The sequence below is a fragment of the Mus caroli genome, chromosome 10 (assembly GCF_900094665.2).
Source record: "Mus caroli chromosome 10, CAROLI_EIJ_v1.1, whole genome shotgun sequence".
Classification (NCBI taxonomy): domain Eukaryota; kingdom Metazoa; phylum Chordata; class Mammalia; order Rodentia; family Muridae; genus Mus; species Mus caroli.
The window spans coordinates 98,066,334-98,088,838 of record NC_034579.1 but is presented as its reverse complement, the minus strand read 5'-3'; positions in this window follow the sequence as shown (position 1 = coordinate 98,088,838).

Genomic DNA, 22,505 nt, shown 5'->3' with positions numbered 1-22,505 from the left:
ACTTTTACTTTATTGCTGATCTTAAGACTTCTTTTACTTATTTTAGTTCATTATGTCTGATTAGGGAATATTTATTATCCTGTATTAAATAGTTACAGAGTACATTGAGCATTTACATTCTTAAATATTTATAGGTAGTTAGACTATTATATGTAACAGATATTTAATTTAAATGGAGGAACGAGTTGTAAGACTATTCTAAGTTCCACTTTCTTTTTAATTCTGTGCCAATCCTTCTTGATTAATGACTTAGGGGTTGTGGGCTTTTCTTCTTCCACTTTAGCATTTTCATTATGAAATGTTTAGTAATACTTGTAAGTGGTGAGAGTAAGATGGTCACACAAGTGTGGATTATTATTTCACTGACTTTTAGTTTATTAAAATAGTAGAGAATGAGAAGAGAAGTAAACAATGGGAAATTCAACAATGCAGTATTCACTTGGGAAGTATCCTGGCAAGTATTTGACCTAGCATGACTGACTCAATTAGTTTACCAGGAGAATACTGCACATACATTGGTTATATTGAGTTTTTTTTCTTTCTGTTTTTTTTTTTGGTAACCAACAACAAACAGCATTGTGAAATATGAAGCTCAGTTGTCACCAATGCGGGCAAAGTTATGAAGCTGGGATGGCAGCAGTGACATAATGTCCTCCAGGGATATCTGTCAGAAGGTAAGGAGAAATAAGGCCAAGATTCTCTGCTTCTGTGTCTCACATATGCCCAGCATTGCATGTGTTGAGCCTGTGACATTAGCAGGCATGTGGTTATCAGTTTGCATTCCTGCCCTTGTTCTCATTTTCCTTGACTTTTAGGTCATCTGAGGGAGCATAGACCCTATAAGTGGACCAAGAAGTGTAGAAAAATAGCACTTCTAGTTTCATCCATGGCTTTAGCATCTCCTGTTTCCTACAGTCATCTGTAGCCTTATTTAAGTGGTTAGATTGTCAATGGTCCCTCATTTTATAAGAGGAAGATACTAAATACTAAGCAGCCTTTATCTAACTTCTTTTTCAGAAATGCTTTCATGTGGGAACATTATATAGAATTGTTACTGTTTTTGAACAAATTGTCCAAAAACAAAACAAAAAACAAAAACAAACAAACAAACCAAAAAAAAAAAAAAACCCTCTGTCTCTGCTACTAATTATGTAAGGTATTGGTAAAGGTGGCTACCTGCTACAAGAAAGAGATGACCAATATGTACTAAGATCCATAGATCCAACTTTTGTGAGCTACTTGTCTTATATTTGTGACATGACTAACGTCAACATTCTGGATTTCCTAATACATTAGAGGTAGCATGTCCTTAAGTTCAAACAGGGTTCCATTTAACCCCAAAGGAAAGCCCTCACTATTCATCCACTTCAAAGCTAACCCAGGACTTGTCTACATAGGATACAGGACTCTCTTAGGTGATCAAAATGAGAAGGGGTGAAAACCAGAGAAAATTGCAACTTTTCTGGCTCTGAAGTTCTACTTGGCTCTTGTTTTCAATGAAATCTATTTATTATTAGGGCAAAAACTTAGAAAAATACAGTGCTTTTTCTTCTAATTCCAGTAGCTTCCTGTACTCTGAAAGCAATTTGTATATTGAGCAGTTAATTTCAAAAACAAATTTATAAAATAAAAATAACTCATGACTGAAAACAGAGTGAATGTACACACTCAGTTTTTCATGAAATCTTCACACTTTCTTGACTTGAAAGCTGAAGTAAATTTGACTGAATTGAACTAAGGCATTCCACATAAACAACTGAATATTTGGGAATCAGTTAATATGATCTATTCATTTTAATATATTGCATAATCTTAAAGATAACCACTCAATAAATATTTATAAAACACATTTTCATTTTTTTAGGTGAGTGTTGTTACAGTGGACAGAATCCTACTATAAGTTAATATGAACAACATTTTCAATTTATATCTCTAAAATATTTGCAAATAAGAGTAAGTTGACCTTGATTAGGTCATACATCGTTCATATGTCTGGAAATGAGTGCAAGCCTGAATATAGAAATCCCCAATGGAGGAGCTAGAGAAAGGACCCAAGGAGATAAAGGGGTTTGCAGCCCCATCGGAGGAACAACCAGCACCCCCAGAGCTCCCAGGGACTAAACCACCAACCAAAGAGTGAAGCTTCTATGCCCCAGTATAGGGGAATGCCAGGGCCAGGAAGCAGGATTGGGTGTGTTGGTGAGCAGGGGAGTGGGGATGGGATAGGGGATTTTCAGAGGGGAAACAAGGAAAAGGGATAACATTTGAAATGGAAATAAAGAAAATATCTAATAAAAAGGTTTTAAAAAATAGAAAAAAGATAAAATGCTTTGCTTACAAGGAAAAAATTAAAAGGAAGATTTCTGGCCAACAGATAATGGCTAGCATTCCTTCTTGTGAATCAAGTTTCTGTCCCCCAAACGGAATCATTTCCCTTTGCCCTGGTAGAAGGAACACAAGGCTCTGTGCTCACATGTATCTATGATTGCATATTAAAGCTGATGGTTGGCCTCCAGGATCCCTCAGTCCCTACACACAAGGACTCATTATACATTTCAAGCCCCACACTAGTGTGCTGTCCCCTCTCAGCACCTCCACTCTGTCTACTACAAACTCCCACGTCTGTTTCAGCTCGTGGGCTCCCCTGCCAACCACCTTCTCATTCCCCTTACAAATCTCCTGAATATTGTGTCCCTCGTTCTGTCATTTTTCTCACAGACAGTGCTGGCCATATCCAGTCTACTTCCTTTCTCTGCTCTGAGCTATTCTGTATGCCCCTGGATATTTTCTTTCTCTTATATCCGATAAAAGCTGTTCTTCCAAAGGAATAGTCATTTCTGCTGTTCCTTTACGGAGCCCTTTTGAATACAAGCCACTCATCCAGTGTTAGGCTTGCCTGAGTAGCCTAAGCATAAGAAAACACTTGTCAAATCTCAGATTGCTATGTTCTCTATGTAAATATAATTTTAAGCTTAGACTCTTAGTCATTTACCTTCTGTCCTTCCAGCTTTTTCTACCACTCAGTGGTCTTCGTAGATTACTATCACAAAGTACTACAGGCTGGGTGGGTTTTGCAAGCAAGATTCAGTTTCTCATTGTTCTTGAAGCTTGAAGTCCAAAACCGAATCAAGTTTCAGTTTTGGGTGAGAACTTTCCTGCTTGTAGATGATGGTGTGCCTGTGGCCCTTAATGACATAAGTGAGTAGAAAATATGCCTGCTCAAGAGGTCCCTGATTTGTGTTTTAAGGACAACACTAACATTATGGAAAGAATATTACCTCTTTAGAATACTATCCTTTTACGTTAATTACTGACTTGGAGGGCAATCCTGCAGATATAAGGGATTATGGTTTTAAAATATGAGGTTTAGAAACAATGAAGCTCCTATTTTCTGTAACTCGAATAGCAGTTTCCACCCTTCCTCAGTGATTACTAAAACTCTGCTGAAAAGTCTACGTGATGTGTTTCTTCCCTTTGCTGGCTTCAGGGTGGATTTTCTCCAGGCTGCAATGGACAGTTCACCTACATCTGATGATGGTGTCTTTTATAACCTTACTGTTCATCATATTCTGCCTCACTTTCTTATCATTCCTTTCTTGACTAATCATTTTTGTATTGTATTGTATTGTATTGTATTGTATTGTATTTTGTTTCATTTTTATTAAGCATTTTCTTATGGCCAAGAAATTTCTTTGTGGCTACAGAAGGCAGAATGATGAATATGCATTCGAATTTCCACCCCCCGAACTGAGTATCCCTTAAAGTCCACAGAAAAACAAAAATCAAAGCAATTCAGAAACCTGATAGCATTCTGTAAGACACAGTTCAGACCTGTGAACTCAAGAATACAAGTTAATTTGTTTTTAAGTTTGAATCTATTAAATTTGGGAGAACTTACGGTATCAAATAGCAAAAGCAACACAGGAGAGACCCAGTCAACAAGCAGATGTGACTGCCAAATGACCAAATTGTCAAGTATGTGAACAGCTCCATTTCTAATTACTAAGCACATTTTTCCCCAGAAAATTCTTTCTTGAGAGACTTCTTATAAACAAAAACTTTGTTTTTAAATTTGTTTACCTGTTCGCTATGTATGCTTGATTGTAGAATTCATGCTCTTCTTTCTTGAAGATCCCTGTCATTTGGGAGAACACGTGGCATGTGTATATGCATTAGTTTAGAGATGGGTCTCTCATGTGTGTCTTTGGGGCTGCTCTCATGAGAATAACTTGTGTTTTATGGTGTGAATACATTTAATGAGCATTTTATGAGCATGTAATGCATTGTCACATTTAAAATCAATTGTTCCACCTCATGGGGTCTGGATGGAAATAGTTTTTATGTGTTTCTTAAGTGATAAGATATTATTTGTTAATAACAAAATCTGTGTGAATAAAGAGTTACAAGCCCAAAGTAACACTTTAACTTCTGAGTAATTCTAACCTACTAAGCATAGGATTCTGATACACTGTTTCTATTTAGCTTTGGTCCTTACACAATATCCCACAAATTATTTGTCTAGGTTCTCCTACTGAGAATCCCAAAGGCCAAGAATTTTCACACTTTCCATGACGGTTACCATATACTTTGTTTTTAATTCCCTTCTTGTATTTCTTTTCTCCCTTAAAATATAAATAAGCCTTGAAATATTATGAGTCTGAAGTGTTTTCTGTATTTTATGTTTAATAATTGATTTATATCATATATGATTTATAGTTTCTTAGTTTGGAGGTTGTCTTACTGCTTATTTTTCCTAAATAAATTTAATTATTATTTCCTTTTTTCTGGGACTTGCACCCAGGGCCTTGAACTTGCTAATCAATAAGCTCTACCAACTCTTTTAAGTAGTTTTCTTTTCTGTAATGCAGCTAGAATCATTCATGTGTATATTACCTTTCATTACTTCATTGCTATTGTAGCAGAACCTCATAAATATGAAGGGATTTCATGGTCTAAAATTTAAAACAACTGAAGAATATATTCGTTCATTTTCTTATGAATGTCAGGAAATAATGGACAGAGTCTTTGGAAAGGTTTTGTGTTAGTGATTGTTTCAGAGGTTCAGTCCATCATGGCACAGAAGTCATGGGAAGTGAGATAAACTAGGAATCACAGGATGGAGGTCAGAACCACAGGCAAGTGCAGCTTCACACTCTGTCTCTAATGATCTGCTGCTGTCAGCCACAGTCCTCTACTAAAGGCTCCAAAACCTTCCCCCAAATTGCAGAAGCCTAGGATAGTAAACTTGCAGGTTCTCTTTAGCTTCAGATAAAAATAAGCAATTTTATAATATGGGAGAAGAAACGTCCAAGGTATGTTTTAAATACCTTATACAAAAAAGTCAGTTTTGTAAAAAGTAAAAGACTACAGTAAGAGACAAAAGTCGCAAGGGATTTATACTGGCCAAATTAAGGTGACCCCAGTATCACAATAATGGTAGCAATAAGGTCCCACTGCTTCAATAAACACATGTCCATGTAAATAAGTGTAGAAACAATAGAAAAGGGGAGAACTCTTAGAATAGAGAGATAATTGATAAATATTAGAAGTAGAGAATCATCATTGGACAACACTAGAGGAGTTTGATTCAGTTGGGAATGGCTCAGCGATGGTAGGCACAGCCAAGACCAAGTGGAGTCCCAGGTTGCTACTCTGTTTCCTATGCTTACCTGCCCTTGTTAAAAGGCTAGGCTCAGTGGAGTTGATTGAAAGAATAGGTATATCATACATTTACAATGACATGGTCGTAGAAAAAATCAGATTTATTTTTCTTAGAAGTTCATAGCCCCATGGTTTTTGTGGGTGGAAATCACATTGTCAGTCCAAATTCCAGGTCCAAAGAAGTAGATATCATCTCTGAGTGAAAGTAATAGCAAAATTACTGAAGCCCTCTTTGAGCTTCCTTTGTCACGTGGTCGGTGCATCTGGAGAAAAACCTAAGGAGTGGATGGCAGTGATATTTCAGCATTGAATGAATTCCTGACTTACAAGGTTATCTGAAGAAGATGTTCCACTTTAGAGGAAATAAAACGCTGAGTGTTTGCAGTGTTTAGGCACAATAAAGTACTTACCTCATCTGTGACTTGCCACAGCAATAGGAAGGGGACCCATCTTCGTACATTCTTTGAGGTTTCATGTGTCTATGGAGAGATGTATGGAGGGGCAGAGAGAGCAACTGGACAACTGTGTTAAAATACTAACTATTGATCATTATGGTTAAAGGGAATATGGGTGATTTTGCTATTAGCATGTAAGTTGCAACATTTCAAAATAAATTACAAAATTATATATTTGGATTGGCTGTGTGTATATGGTATATATGTATGTGTTCACATGTGCATGGCATGGGATCAACATGTGTGTAGACGTTCCAATGTGAGGTTAGGCATTTCACTCTATTTCTCTCCATATTATTATATATTAAGGTAGGATCGATGGCTGAACCTGAAGCTAGCTAATCAAGTTAACTGGTCTGCCCTCCCCAATCTAGATCCTTCTAGATCTTGGCTTTATAGGTATGTTACCACACCATGCTTGCTTTTCCATGCTTTCTTGGGGTCAGATTTCTAGTCTTCATTCTTGCTCAGCAGGCACTTCATTTATAAAATCATCTACTCAGCATTTATACTTAAATTTAAATGGAATAAAAGCTGATTCCATAGAGGCATTCTTTCTGCCTCCTCTTAAGCATAGATTCCTTTCTCTTGAGGGAATGGATAGGATGGAGACATCTATTTAGGGATGAGTGCTGCAAGATCTCGCACATGCCATGTTACTTACCATTTTAGTGCATTGAGAGGCTTTCTGTGACTAACATGTTATGAGCTAAATGGACCTAACAGATATCTACAGAACCTTTCACAAATAAGTAAGTAAGTAAGTAAGTAAGTAAGTAAATAAGTAAGTAAGTAAATAAATAAATAAATAATAAATACAAAAGAATATACCTTATTCTCACAACTTCATGGAACCTTCTTTAAAACTGACAATATAGAAGACCACAAGGCAAGCATCAACAGGTACAATAAGGTTGTAATAACACTTTGCATCTTATCAGATCATCATGGAATAAAGCTGGACTTCAACAACAACAGAAACAACAGAAAGACTACATACTCATGGAAAATGAACAACTCTCTTCTTAATGATCATTTTGTCAGAGAAGAAATAAAGAAATAAAGAAAATAAAAACTATCTGGAATTCAATGAAAACGATTACCCAAACTTAGGGACACAATGAAAGCAGCACTCAGAGGAAAATTCATAGCACCAAGTGCCTTCATAAAGAATTTGGAGAGATCTCATACTAACAACTTAACAGCACACCTAAAAGCTCTAGAACAAAAGGAACCAAACATACACAATAGGAATAGATCATAGAGTTTCCAGGGACTAAACCACCAATCAGAGTATACACATGGAAGGACCCATGATTCCAGCCTCATATGTAGCAGAGGATGGCTTTGTTGGACATCAATGGGAGGAGAGGGCCTAAGTCCTATGAAGGCTGGATGCCCCAGTGTAGGGGAATGCCAGGGCAGGGTCTTCCTACAGGGTCGCTCTAACATACCCTTATAAGAGAAAATGTTCCATTTCTGTCCTTCTCAGTCTTGGTTACATCACTCAAGATTATTCTAGGCTAACTATTTTCTAGACAGATCAGGCCTGATACACATACTAAGTCACAGATGTTATGACAGCAAACACAAGATCTCTATGACTTCAAGCTAGACAAAAACCCCATTATGATAATGGGAAATTGAGCACAAAATCACACTCCTAACCAATCATCTATTTGCAATTGCTAGCTGCTTGGATAATGAAAATTAGTTTTCTTCAATGGAGCAAGAATGAGTCTAGCAACCATATACCATGGCTGGCCTCATGTTCAGGAGTAATTGACCGATACAAATCAGACTGTCTTAGTGTTTTACTGCTGTGAGCAGACACCATGACTAAAGCAACTGTTATAAGGACAACAATTAATTGGACCTGGTTTCAGAAGTTCAGTCCATTATCACCAAGACTGGAACATGGCAGCATTCAGGTAGGCATGGTGCAGGAGGAGCTGAGAGTTCTACATCTTCATCTGAAGGCTGCCAGCAGAATATTGACTTCCAGGCAGCTAGGATGAGGGTCTTTAAGTCCACACCAACAGTAACATATCTACTCCAACAAGGCCACACCTACTCTAATAGTGCCATTTCCTGGGCTCAGCATATACAAATCATCACACAGACTATATGTTTTGTTTTTGGTTTTTTTTTTTGGGGGGGTGTTTTGTTTTGTTTTGGTTTGGTTTTTGGTTTATCCAGACAGAGTTTCTCTGTATAGCCCTGGCTGTCCTGGAACTCACTTTGTAGACCAGGCTGGCCTCGAACTCAAAAATTTGCCTGCCTCTGTCTCCCAAGTGCTGGGATTAAAGGCTTGTGCCACCACCGCCAGGCTGTATGTTTTGTTTTTTTAAGAGATAGAAAGAACGTGAAGCAGTAGGTTTCTGAAGAGGATTGGGGAGGGGTTATGGTAGTGGAAAGAATATGATTAAAATATATTGCATATAGGTTTAAAGATATTATAAAATGAGATAAAAATGGGATAGTCTGAAGTAAGACACCTGCAGTGCTCATAAGTAGTATCATATCGATTGATAGCAAATAGGATTGAAGACCAGACAGACATCGTACTGAGCAATGGGCTGCTTGGGATGTGGTCTTCAGCACAGAAGTTCCACTGGCTGCCCATTTACACAGGAAAGCAAACAGGCAAAGCTTGCCAGTCACAGTGCATCTCTTACATTCTGCTTTGTCCCCAATGCTCACCCTAGAAAACAAATGATCAGCCAAGTTTAATTTTCACCAAGCTCTGAGACCATTTAAACACAGTCAGATGTATCCAAAGTCTAACAGATTTCTTAGCTCAGACCAAAAGCTGTGGCTCATCTTTATTTGTTGGAAAAATTCTTCTACATGAGCTTATTCCAAATGGATAAATAGACCAACTGTGAGTAATGTGGTTTGTTTTGTGCATAGCATATACTTTTACAAGAGAAGAAATCTTCCATAATAGAAGTGGATCTTGTTGAACTGGAAGTATAGTTGGTAATTAAAACAATTTTTACTGTGTCAGCAGCAGTGACTATTGAAATATCAAGGGGCACAAAGTAAAAAGTAGTGGATTTAGAGCTGGAGACTTATTTTTCAAGGAAATTTGTAGACATATTCAAATACACGAACAAGTACATTTTTTCTTAAGCAAATTGTGTGTGAGTGTGTGTGTGTGTGTGTGTGTGTTTTATGAAGGCACCCTCACAACATTTTAAAACTGAAAAGTGTAAAATTCCCTCATTTTTCACTTCTCTACCCAGGATACCATGCTGACATCTTCCTCCATGGGATGTGCTGACATTTTGTTGAAACTTTGTATGAAGAGGATCCCCGCTGTGAGCTGGAAATACTCTTCCTTTAAAAATGAGAAATCGTGTGTCAAATAGTCTACAAGAAAAGTTCTTACCAGGTTTAATGTTACTCTGTAGTCATTGTAACTGTGACTAAATTCTTCTTTTAACCTTTTATTGATTCTTTGTTAGTTTCACATTATGGATCCGGTCTGTTCATCTCTCTGTCCTCTCAAAATTGCTCTTCGCTCTGAAGTTCATCCAAATTAAAACACACACAGAGACACGCACATACACACACACACACTTTCATGAACGCACCTGTGAGCATACACACCCCCACCCCCACCCCCCCCACCACCAACAAAGCGTAGAAAACATCTCATTGTGGAAGCTGTAGCATGTTACAGTATATCCACACATTTTCACTTGCAGGTGTTCATTGCAATGAGTCATTGGTCTGTTTTGAGATCTCTGGTATCTGTGACATTGTCAATACTGGATCCTTTTCAGGGACTTCTCCAGGTTATCTGGATGTTGCCCTGTGTCATGGAGGTTCTGCAGCAAGGAGGAACAGTAAGAATGGCCCTTTCACATGCCCCAACAATTCACAAATGATAGAGAATTTGGAGTGGGTCAACTCAGATCCCTGGGTCTGGGCCTGGATGGTAGTTGAGTGGTTAGCCCACCTGCTTCCCCTATCAGCACCACCAGGGGAAGCTGTTCAGTACTGCTCCAGCTAGGACACCCAGTGCAGCCATCTGGAGGAGGTAAGGTCTGGCCTCCTGCTTTCATGCCATTGGATCTGGCTCACCTGCACCTACACCTCCAAAGCCAGCTCCACTCTGCTGCCCAGGTAAGGTGCAGGGTCTGCTCTCTCAAGTGTTTCAGCCAGTAAGGAAGCTGGGCTAGGTGGGGAGGGAGGGAGGGAGGGAGAGGACTGCCATCTGCTCAGCCTCTGACTGAGAGAAGACCAGCACCACCAAGGTGTTGCTTTGCCAATTGCCAGGAGGGATTAAGTCTGACTAAATTCTTTAAACTAACACATGTGGGATTATTTCAAATGTGTAAAATAAGCACAACCATGGTACCAGTTTATTACTTGATTTTCAGGAGTCAAAGGTGTCATGGAAACAAAACTGCCACAAAATGTGATGGATTTTTTTTGTTTGTTTGTGCATTTGAATAAGAATGAGAACAATATTAAGGGACTGTAAAATTAGTATCCTGGATCCTACAACAACAGTAAACCCATTCGCCAAGGAAATTGTGTGTATGTGTGTTCATACTTGGGTGCTTATCTGTGAGTTGTCCACGTGTTCAACCTGTCTGTACAGAGAAGGAACTGTAAGTAAAATGAGAGTGAATTAAAGATCAGCAAACATGGTTAGCTCAAAATTGGCAATTCTGATCAGAGTGTGTGCACTGCCTAGCTGGATACAAACTAGAGTGATTTGAAAAGAGGACACCTACATTAAAAAATACCTCTTTAAGATTGGCTGATGGGCAAACATGTGGTACGCTTTCTTGAGTGACAAATGCGTGGGCAGGCTGATGCTATAGGAGATAATAGGAATAGATCCAGGAAGGTGGTCCTGGATGGTACAAGGAAGCTGGACAAGTGAGCCAGTGGGCAGCACTCTTTCATGACTTCTTATTCAGGTCATGCCTTCAAGTTTCCACCCTGAGTTTCTGACTGAATGTCTCTCAGTGATCCACTGTTACTTGGAAGGTATTATAAAGTAAACCCTACACAAAGAACTATAAGTGTTTGAGGAAATATGGGGGAGGGGGAGAGGGAGGGGGAGGAAGAGGGGGAGAGGGAGGAAGAGGGGGAGGGGGAGGTGGTCTTTCCCAGAGAAGAGCATACTGGTTCTCCAGTGCTGAATGATCATCCCTGAAAGCATATACACATACTGATGGAACAGTTTATATTTAGGAATATATATGTATGTGTGTATACATATATAAATACAATAACAGGTAGTTAAAGAAGAAGGAATGGATTTAAAGAAAAGTGGGGAGGATTTAGAAGGAAAAAAGGAGAGTGGGGACTTTCTCTTGGAGAGGAGGGAGGAAGTATGGGATGCGGAGTGGTGGTGGGGTGCTGAATGAGAGAGGGTAGTGTCTGGACTGTAAAGGAAGACATCATCATCATAATAATAATAATCTGTTTTTAAATATCTTTCAGTTTGGAGACTGTATGTGGGATGGATCCCTAGATGGGGCAGTCTCTGGATGGTCTTTCCTTCAGTCTCTGCTCCACACTTTGTCTCTGTAACTCCTCCCATGGGTATTTTGTTTCCCCTTCTAAAAAGGACCGAAATATCTATACTTTGATCTTCCTTTTTCTTGAGCTTCATTTAGTCTGTCAATTGTATCTTGAATATGCCGGGCTTCTGGAATGTATCAGTTAATGTATACCACGTGTGTTCTTTTTAGTTACCTCACTCAGGATGATATTTTGTAGTTCTATCCATTTGCCTAAGAATTTCATGAATTCATGGTTTTTAATAGCTGAGTCCATTGTGTAAATCTACCGCATTTTCTGTATCCATTCCTCTGTTGAGGGACATCTGGGTTCTTTCCAGCTTCTGGCTACTATAAATAAGGCTGCTGTGAACATAATGGATCATGTATCCTTATTACATGTTGGAGTATCATCTGGGTATATGCCTAGGAGTGGTATAGCTGGGTCCTCCATATTATGGATACCAACAAGTGCTTGTTGTTAGGAACCTGATATAGTTCTCTCCTGAGAGGCTCTACCAGTGCCTGACAAATACAGAGGTGGATGCTCTCAGTCGACCATTGGACTGAGCACAAGGTCCCCAATGCAGGAGTTAGAGAAAGGACTGAAGGAGCAGAAGGAGCTTGAAGCCTCATAGGGGGAACCACAATATGAACAAACCAAAGAGTACACATGGAGAGACCCATGGCTCCAGCTATATATGTAGCAGAGGATGGCCTTGTTGGACATCAATGGGAAGAGAGTCCCTTAGTTCTGAGAGGGCTCGATGCCCCAGTGTAGGGGCCAGTACAGGGAAGCAGGAGGGGGTGGGTTGCTGAGCAGGGGGAAGGGGATAGGATAGGGGGTTTTGGAGGGAAAACCAGGAAAGAGGATAACATTTTAAATGTAAATAAAGAAAATATCTAATAAAAAAGGGGAAATATCTTTCAGATTTTTGCCTACATGTGTCTGTGCATTGCTGTTGTCTACACAAGATAGAAGATGTCAGTGGAGTTACAAATGGTTATGACCTGCTGTGTGGGTTTTGGGAGTCAAGTCCAAGTCCACAGGAATGAGAAAGAGTGCACTTAAGTGCTTGGCCATCTCTCCAGCCTTTAGAAACTAATCTTGCTGAAATGCTATTCTCAGTGTGAAATATTTTGTAAAAGACAATGAGAGGTAGAAAACTAATTTTATTAAGTCATACTTCAGACTCTTTCAATCATTATCATTTTTGTTTTCTTCTACAAACTGCTTAATATTTTATACTTTACTTGACACAAAATTACAGCTACTGCACACATTTATATAACATTTATTTTCCCTTCGACTAAAAGCATGGGGCTGTAAAGTAAAACTATGACACACGTTGACATTGATGGCCATTGCTAACTTTCATTCTTGTTGTCTATTTAATGATTCACCAAATCAGAACTTCAGAGCTTGGGTACTATGTTCATGTTCAAACAAAGATATCCCAAAGTCATCCCTTAGCTGAGGGAAAAAAACACTTCATAAGCTAGTAATTATTTTGAAGTATTATAGAATAAACAATAAATAATATGACGTTTTTCTTTCACTTATAACTTACAAAACAGAAAAATAATTATATTTATAATTTTGCTTTGATTATAATGCTCTTTAACAATGTATCACATATAGCTGTCTGCTTATCTTAGATCTAAAAAATTAACTAAATTTACTTTAAAATTATATTTTAAAAGAAATAAATCAATTAAATTGGATATATATATGTGTATATATATATATATATATATATATATATATATATATATATATCTTACCAATTGAATTGTCAATTTGATCTGAGTTTGCCAAGATTCTTAAATGGTCAATATTTACTTAAATAGGAATGGAACTTACAGAGGACAGGTTTTAACTAGGATGTCTTTAAGTCATCATAAAAAAAAACACTTCATCATAATTATTTTTAAATTTGTAATGAAGTTAATATTTTAATTTACCAGTTGTTTCAGGTATAATGAGTTGTATAGAGAGAGTACCACTAAGTGAAAATAATAAGTAGTAATTAATTGCTAAGTCTTGGTGAAGGTTGAATCTTATATTTGGTATAATTCCCAGAATTACAGAAGTGAATGCCTACAGTGTGTTCCAGGAAACATTTGAACATTTGTGAACCCCCAAAAGGACACCAAGGAGCTGAATCGCATTAGGGTCTCTTTATCAAGATTGAGCTGAAGCCACACTACTGTCTCTGACACAGGAGAATTGGAGGGAGCACTGAGCTCAGTTTCAGGCAAGCATGTATAGAGCCAAGAAGAGGTTATCTAGCCAGTCACACATCTGACGGGAGGGCCATTATGGTGTTTAACAAAATTGGCTGGTGTTAGGAGCCAAACCATAAACTTTACTTCTGTTTTTTTGTTTTTTTTTCCTGATTGGTAGTTTTTAAGAAGTAAAGTGTCAGGGGCAGCCTTGTAACCTGGAGGTGCAAATTTGTTGGGGAATAACCTGGAAACTGGTGCTAGACACAGGCCTTGTTGAGGGGTAGCCTGGAAACTGGTGCTAGGTACTGGCCTGTTATTTAACTTGAGTTCAATCTTAGGTAAGGTTCTCTAAGATGGAGTTTGAACCCAAAAGATTTGGTCTCTTAACAGCAGTTGGTCAAAATACTTGGAAAAGGAAGTTGTTGCATATTTTTTGTACTTAAAAATTTGAAAGTACAATTTCCAAGTACACTTAAATGGGAAACAATGGACCTTTAGAGAATATTTTTTTAAAAAAATGACAAATAACTTTATGGTTTTACCACCTTTTTTCAAAACTCTGTTAAAATTGAAAGGAATTTCTGTAACAAGATTCATCTGATTTTCAACTACACTATTATGTGAATCAGACTTAACCTTTGTCAAAACAGAGCAAGAATACGATCAATACTGACAACCGTAGCTTTATAAGTTAAGCCTTTTTGATCTGCAGGTGGAAAACTAACTTGGAAAAAAAGATCTCTTTCACCGTGTATTGAGAGTAAATTCCAAGGATTTTTTTTTAATACATAAAAATGCCAAAACCTACAATATCTCTAATCAGTTTTAAAGTATTGTCATAACAAAGCAGAAGAAATTTTATCTCTGAGTATGATTTTGTTTGGAAACTATAATGGAGATATTTAGAGATGCACAAATCTTTAAAACCTTAAAATATTTGTTTATAATTTGATCAATGGGTTACTTAGAATTATTTAAAATGCACAGAATGGGGAAAGCCCTGCAACCCCAGCACTGGGAAGGCAGAAAAAGGAGAATTCTTAACCAGTAGTTGAGCTTGATGTTCAGTGAGAGAAATTGTCTTAAAAATATAATTTTTAACCAATGCAGTTATGTATTTATATATTTTGGTAAAGGAATATTACCATGTTGTCTTGGATAGCTTTGATTTGCCTATGTAGACCAGATTAGCTTTGAACTCACAAAGATGTACTTGCTTCTGCCTCCCAAATTCTGGGATCAAGAGCACAAGTCAGCATAATTAAGTAAGTGTCTATTTCTTACAAGAACTTTTATGCTTCCTGTGATAGATTTTAAGACACATGGATGTATATCATCGTCACTATATACTTAGTCTTTCCATTGAGTAAAATCATATCTTAATTACCATTTGCTTCATGTTACTAGCACCACTGACTATTGATATTTGTTTGCTATCTACATATTTTATTCTTTGTCTTCTCTATTCATTTCCTGGATTCCTTTTTATTAAAAGGATATATTTGTATGCTTTTCAAGCTGCCTTGTTTCTTTTACTTTTTCTTCTTTTTTTCTTAATGATCCACAGAACACACTTAATATTTGTGTTTAAAATGGCTTAACATGGATTAATATGAAAATAACTTTTATTAGCCTGAAATTTTCGTCTCTAAGGCATACTGTCTCCAACTGTTAACTGTTGAGGCCTAGTTGTGGAATCATCTAACAACTGTACAATCTTATCTAGGGCTAGGATATTTTCAGCCTCTGAGACTTACTGTGAATAAGCTTGTCCTGCACAGCCTTACAGTTATTCCTGAACTCTAGGTCGGTGGTTCCACTCAGTTGTTCTGGCTCAACTCCTCTCCAAGCTAACCGACTCAATCTGGCTTCTTTTGGCTTCTGCTTGGTCTCATACTGACTGTGGCAATATGTTTTAATCTTCTGGATCCTTCTCATTTGGTGGTTTGTTCTCGCTATACCTGTGTCTAGCTTGTTCTCTCTTCAACCTGTGTATGTAAAACTCTCCAGGTAAAAATGCCTCATTTCTCTTCTCTCTTAAGTGGCCCCTCTTTTCTCACTGTTCATCTGAGAGTCGGGCATATCCTATTGTGTTATATTTTCTCCCGATTCATCACTTTGTCTGCCACCCAATTAGAGATCACTTTCAAACATGGGTGCTTCCTTCTACAAACTAAATGTATCCTCATTGCATGGGACTAAAGGTGTGTGTGCTAAGGACAGAGCCACACTGTAACTAGAAACAGTTTTTTTTTTTTTTTATTCAGTAAATAACACCATCTTAGGGATCAGTGTGTGATCAAATATTCTGCAACAGTTTAATAGTAAGATATTTCCCTAAATATGATAAGAATTTGCTCCCTCTTTCTATCATTATATAAATTTATTAAATAGAATTTTCATATCAACATCAGTTAACACATTATCTGTGAAAGTAAACAGAATGAAATAAAATTAAAATAAGTATATGCTATCATAATGATATTAGTTTGTATGTTTTAAAAATGTATTCATATGGATTCAATATCCATGAAATACTTAATTTGAGCCTGAATGTAATAATTTAGTTTACTTATTCAGAACATTTGGTAGCAGCTAGGTCTCCTGGGTTTTTCTTCTCTGGGAATGTCTTAATTTTTGCTTCAGATTTGTAAGGGAATTTGGGTACAGAATTCTTAGTTTATAAGTTAAACTGAGAATGTTATCCCTGTGTCAATTTTGTTCAGCAACCATTGAGCAGACAGTTATTAATCTTTTTATAGTCCTTAAATGTTCCTCAAGTACTTTTTAAGAAACTTTTTTCAGTATATGTAACATGTGTGTTTTTCTTTGACCTTTTTGTACTTCAGTTTTATGAGTTGATAGAACTATATTGTTAAGCAGATTTGTGAGACCTTTTATAGGTATTTTTTAAAACATATTTCTATTCTTTTTCTTGTGTCTTCTCTTTCTCAAACTCTTACAGTATGTGTGTTGGTGTGTTTGACAGAACACTATACATCTCAGTCTCTTTATTTGATTCTATTCAGTGACTGTTTAACCTCTTATCAAGTTGAGAGATTAATTTTCTTCTTTCGTTTTTTTAAGATTTATTTATTTACTTTTTAAAAAATGTGCATACACTGTAGCTGTCTTCAGACACACCAACAGAGGGCATCAGATTCCATTGCATATGGTTGTGAGCCATCACGTGGTTGCTGGAAATTGAACTAAGGATCTCTGAAAGAGCAGTCAGTGCTCTTAACCACTGGGCCATCTCTCCAGCCCCTGAGAGATTAATTTTCTAATATTTTACCTCCAGTGAATTTTCAGCTAAATCATTGTATTATCAAACACTGAGTGTCTGATAGTTTTCTAAATTATGACACTAAATTATTGCTATTAGTAGTATATATTTTAGTGAATTTTCTTTGGAAAACACGTTAGAACATTATCTCTTGGTGTCTTTTCTTTCTATCGTGCCTTTTCTTGGATGTTTTTGGCCTATTTGCCATTCTCATACGCTCTGATTGGTTTTTTGGTTTTGTTTGTTTGTTTGTTTGTTTCTGTTTTCCCATGGAACCAGACATCCCGGAGAACACGTCGGTTTTGGTGCTAGATTTAACAAGTTTCCAGCATTTGCTGTTATTTGTATTCCTCTGATTTTATGCTGTTGTTTACTGTTTGGCAGTCTTGATTAACTACTGCTGCAGCTTTTTTATTCTCTGCAGTCTTTATGGCCCATGAGTTTTTATTTTTTTTAACTAGTTTTTGTTTATTGAGTTTTCAATATTTGTTTTTATTTTTAGCTGACATTTTAGGAGATATTGTTAGTTCAATATAATCTAGTTGTCTGTCAGGGATTGGTGAAATGTTCTTAAATCCCTTGATTTTATATATATATATATATATATATATATATATATATATATATATACTCCTTGCCATAGGATATGTGTGAGAAGGCTTACCTAAAACCTTACACAGTTTGTTGGTATATTTTACTCCCTCATTGTGTGTTATCTGAGGTCAGCAGCAGGTGAGCCATTGGAGGTTTCTTTTCTACATTTGTCAAGCATACACACTGCATTGTAGAATCTGCAGAATACATTTTCTAAGTGTTATTTATTTTCAAAGACCCTGCTTCATGTAGTTCTCTGAGATTTACTTACTAATGCCTGGTCACGTTCCTATTTTTCTAACTAAAATTCTAAAGTTCTACATCTAAAGTATGTCAGAAATTCACTTTTGTCTGGCTAATACCCAATGTATCAGTTTACCTATACTTCTAAAATGAAAGTAAATCTGAATGTTATGAGTTAGTGATTATTTAAGTAAAATTGCCAGTCCTCTTATTACTTACTGTAAGGAAATGCCTTTCATATTCCTTTCACATGCATTAAATTTCTGAGATTTTTATTGTGATCTTGAATATTGTACAAGGTGTTTAGCACATATAAAGAAAGCTGACACATTAATTGAGAATGTATCATCATGAAAGATATATAAAAATATTTTGGACTATGTTTTCACTGAAAATTATATCATTCCTAAATGTTAAACTACTCTACATGGCCTTAATTTTTCTTGTTTACCATCTGATATTCCATAAGTGGTGGGCAGTGATACAGTGAAGTTTTTATGAGAATTATCAGGATCTTAACTTATGTTTATATTCTTGGGTAGACTAAATAGCATTTACACAAAAATCTAGATTTCTACAGATTTTCCTCTGTAGTATAATATTCAAAATTATGCAAGTCACGCCTTCTTCGCTGCTCACTGTCCCTTTCTCTCCAGCTCAGTTAGTGCTGGTCTATATTTGGTGTAATGAATGAACGATATCTGTTTTAGAGCTGCTTGCCTTAAGCAGGTACATTTTTTTTCAGCACATGGAAGCCTATAAAATCCTCACAGAGAGTAAGTCAGTATAACACAGGGACTGCAGAACAATACTAGCTCAGAATATTTGCAATAACTAGTTGTGCCTTTCTCCTTCTCTATTCAACAATTTCTATGATGAATAATCTTTTGGAAGTAAATGACACTTTGCAATATTCCTAGACAGTTCCCTAAAGCGACATAAAAATGAATATATTTTTGTTCCATATATTAGACAAATTCTTCATACAGTTATACATTTTGAGGAAGAATGTTAGTTCAGCCACCAAAGAGAGTCATTTAAGGTTAATTTTATTGTAATAGCATACATGAACCAATTGAAACAGTAAAAGTTTCCTTTCTTTCAAACTAGGTCTAATGCTTTGAAATTAGCAACAATTCTAGCTTTGATGGCTTTCCAGTCTAGTTTCCAATAGAGAGGAGCAATGTCTTTCTATGTCATGATATTTTTATAGTATGGGGAAAAATTCCACCTGCTTTACAAACAACCCCCTTGTTTCCAATTAGCTGTCTTGGCCAGATCATGCCACATTCGACTTCAGTTGGTTGTTACCAGAAAGGAGAGGTACAATTCTGCTAGAGGAATCAGAACATAGGCAAGAATCACTTTGGCAATCATCAGTAGAAGGGACAGTCATAGTAGATACTGCTAAATATGCCTACTTGAGACCTCAGGTAGGAAGTCAAAATCTCTCTCTCTCTCTCTCTCTCTCTCTCTCTCCCAATACCCCTTCATCTTCAAATAAGCTTTTTAGAAACGTCAGATCTTCATATAAAGGGTACGAATAGGACATGCATATATGTAAGCAGGAATTATATGATTAGAGTGATGTGCAAATAGAAAAGCTATACTATAGTCCATGCCACAGGGCTTTCAGCCCTGAAAAAAACAAAACAATGTTTCAATTCAAGTACCAAGGCACTATACTGTCCGAATTCCTTCTAGGGAAAATCAATCTCAATTTTCTATGCAGGATTTTGTTGGGCTGAGTATACATTCAGGAAGAGAGTCCAGGCTATTCAAAGCAACATTTTAAAACACTAATCTTTCAAAAAATTTTCTAGAGAAACGTCCACCAGAATTGTGCAATATGTTATCACATCTTTGAGCACTGTGTTCTGTTCAAGCAACACATAAAATTAGTCATAATATAATGCAGATGGCTGTTCTACATCACTTACATGCTTATATATCTACATAATATGCATATATATTACATTATATGTACATCATGTTATACACACACACACACACACATATGTTCGCATGCACGTACACATGCATGTGTGTGTGTGTAACATAATACATAATGTGGGAAATAATTACTCTTCAAAGACTTATCAAGTATTTGTACTCTTTAGGCAAACCCTAGGCTGGCTTCAAATTTTGCATATCCAAGGATGAGGTTAAATTTCTACCCTTCTTATTTGTATCCAGTGTATGTGCCAGAATTCTCAGGATGCTATGATGCTCTGGGTTGACCTCAGAGCTCTGTTCATGCTAGGCAAATATGATGCCAACTGAGCTACATGACCATCCTCCAAGTCAATCATTATATTCTGTGATGGGAAGGACTTATTATTTATGAAATGTTTGAGCAGTTTCTAAATAATAGCATATCAGGAAGAGCTGCTGTGTTCCCACATCTCTGAGGAGACAGACAAGAGGGGAGGAACATCTCCTCTTCACTAGTATTTTAAGGCCTATATTGTGCATAATATATGAAAATAATATGATTGATTGCTGATAAAGTATCACTGTTTTATACAGTTGCATCTAGTATTAGGAATCCAGGAAGAAAACAGACAGGATAAAACAATTTAAAAAATGATGCATTTAAATTGTAATAAAAATATTGAATATTTTTAAACATTTTATTGGATTTATTAATTTTTGTGAATGATTCGATTGAATGTATGTATGTGCATCATGTGTGTTCTTGATGCCTGTGGAAGTCACAAAAGGGTATAGTGATGGTTATAAATCACCATGTGGTTACTAGGAATTGAATCTACGTCCTCTTCAAGAAAAAACATAATAAAGGCAGCTTACAGCAAACCTATAACAACATCATGTTAATTAGAGAGAAACTAAAAGCGATTCCATTAAAATCAGGAACAAGACAAGACTGTCCATTCATTCTGTACCTATTCAGTATCGTTCTTGAAGACTTAACTAGAACAATAAGATAACTGAGGGATAACAAGGGGATACAAATTGGAATCAAAGACAAGGGAAGAAGTCAAAGTAACTCCATTTGCAGTTGATATAAAAGGATTCATACATGACTCTAAGAATTCCAACAGAGAACTCATAGTGCTGATAAAGACTTTCAGAAAAGTAGGTGGATAAAAAACTAACTAAAAATTCAGTAGCAATCCTATATACAAGTAGGAAATGGACTAAGAAACAAATAGGGGAAAAACAACCTTTACAGTAGCCTCAAATAATACAATATATCTTGAGAGTTACTCTAACCAAGCAAGCAAAAGACTTATATGATAAAAATGTCAAGAAATTTTTAAAGAAGAATATATCAGAAGATGGAAAATCTCCCCTGCTAATGGATTGGTAGGATTAACATAGTAAAAATGGCCATCCTAACAAAAGCAATTTACAGATTTATTATAATTCCCATCAAAATTCTAACATAGTTCTTTACAGATCTTTGACAGAAAATTCTCATTTTCATATGCAAAAAAAAAAAAAAATACCCAGTATAGCTAAACATTCCTGAGCAATAAAGGAAAGTCTCTAGTTCTCATTGTTCCCAATTTCAAGTTGCCCTATAGAGCTATAATAATAAAAGTTATTATTGGCACAAAAACAGACATGGTGATCAAGACAATTGAAGAATGAGATATAAATTCATAAACCTTATTTCTTTTACAAGAAACATCTCACACACACACACACACACACACACACACACACACACACCAACTCAGGAAGTACACAAAGGAAAAAAGACAGTGTCTTCAACATATGGGGTAGATCAAACTGGATATCTTCATGTAGAAAAAAGGAAATAGATCCATAATTATCACTATGTACCAAACGCACTTTGTTGTTGTTGTTGTTGTTGACTTGCCACAAACCTAGACATAACAGTGGAAAGGGAATCTCAACTGAAAAATTGCCTCCATTTGATTGGTCAATGAGTTTTACTGCAGAACAACATTTTGATTCCTAACTCATGCAGGTGTGCTACTTACGTGTGGGAAGGACTGTATAAGAAAGGTAGCTGAGCAGTGTGTCTCCATAGACTGATTTAATTTCTGCATGAAAACTATATAAATTGTGTAAGCTGTGTGTGTGTGTGTGTGTGTGTGTGTGTGTGTGTGTGTGTGTGTGTAAATGACAGGGAATGTATATGGATGTCATCAAACAAGTTCTGAAAATCAGCTCTTTTCTTCAACATGTGGGTCATAAATATAAAACTCAGGATTTCAGGTTTGGTGGCAGATTATATTCTCAGCCGTCTTTCTGGCCCAACATGCTTTTATTTTATTTTTTTAAATGGAAAGCTATATGTATATATTACTTGAATAAAGAAAGAGATAAATATCTAGAAAGAACATGATAATTAAGAGACTAAGAGAAGCCGGGCGTGGTGGCGCACGCCTTTAATCCCAGCACTCGGGAGGCAGAGGCAGGCGGATTTCTGAGTTCGAAGCCAGCCTGGTCTACAAAGTGAGTGCCAGGACAGCCAGGGCTACACAGAGAAACCCTGTCTCGAAAAACCAAAAA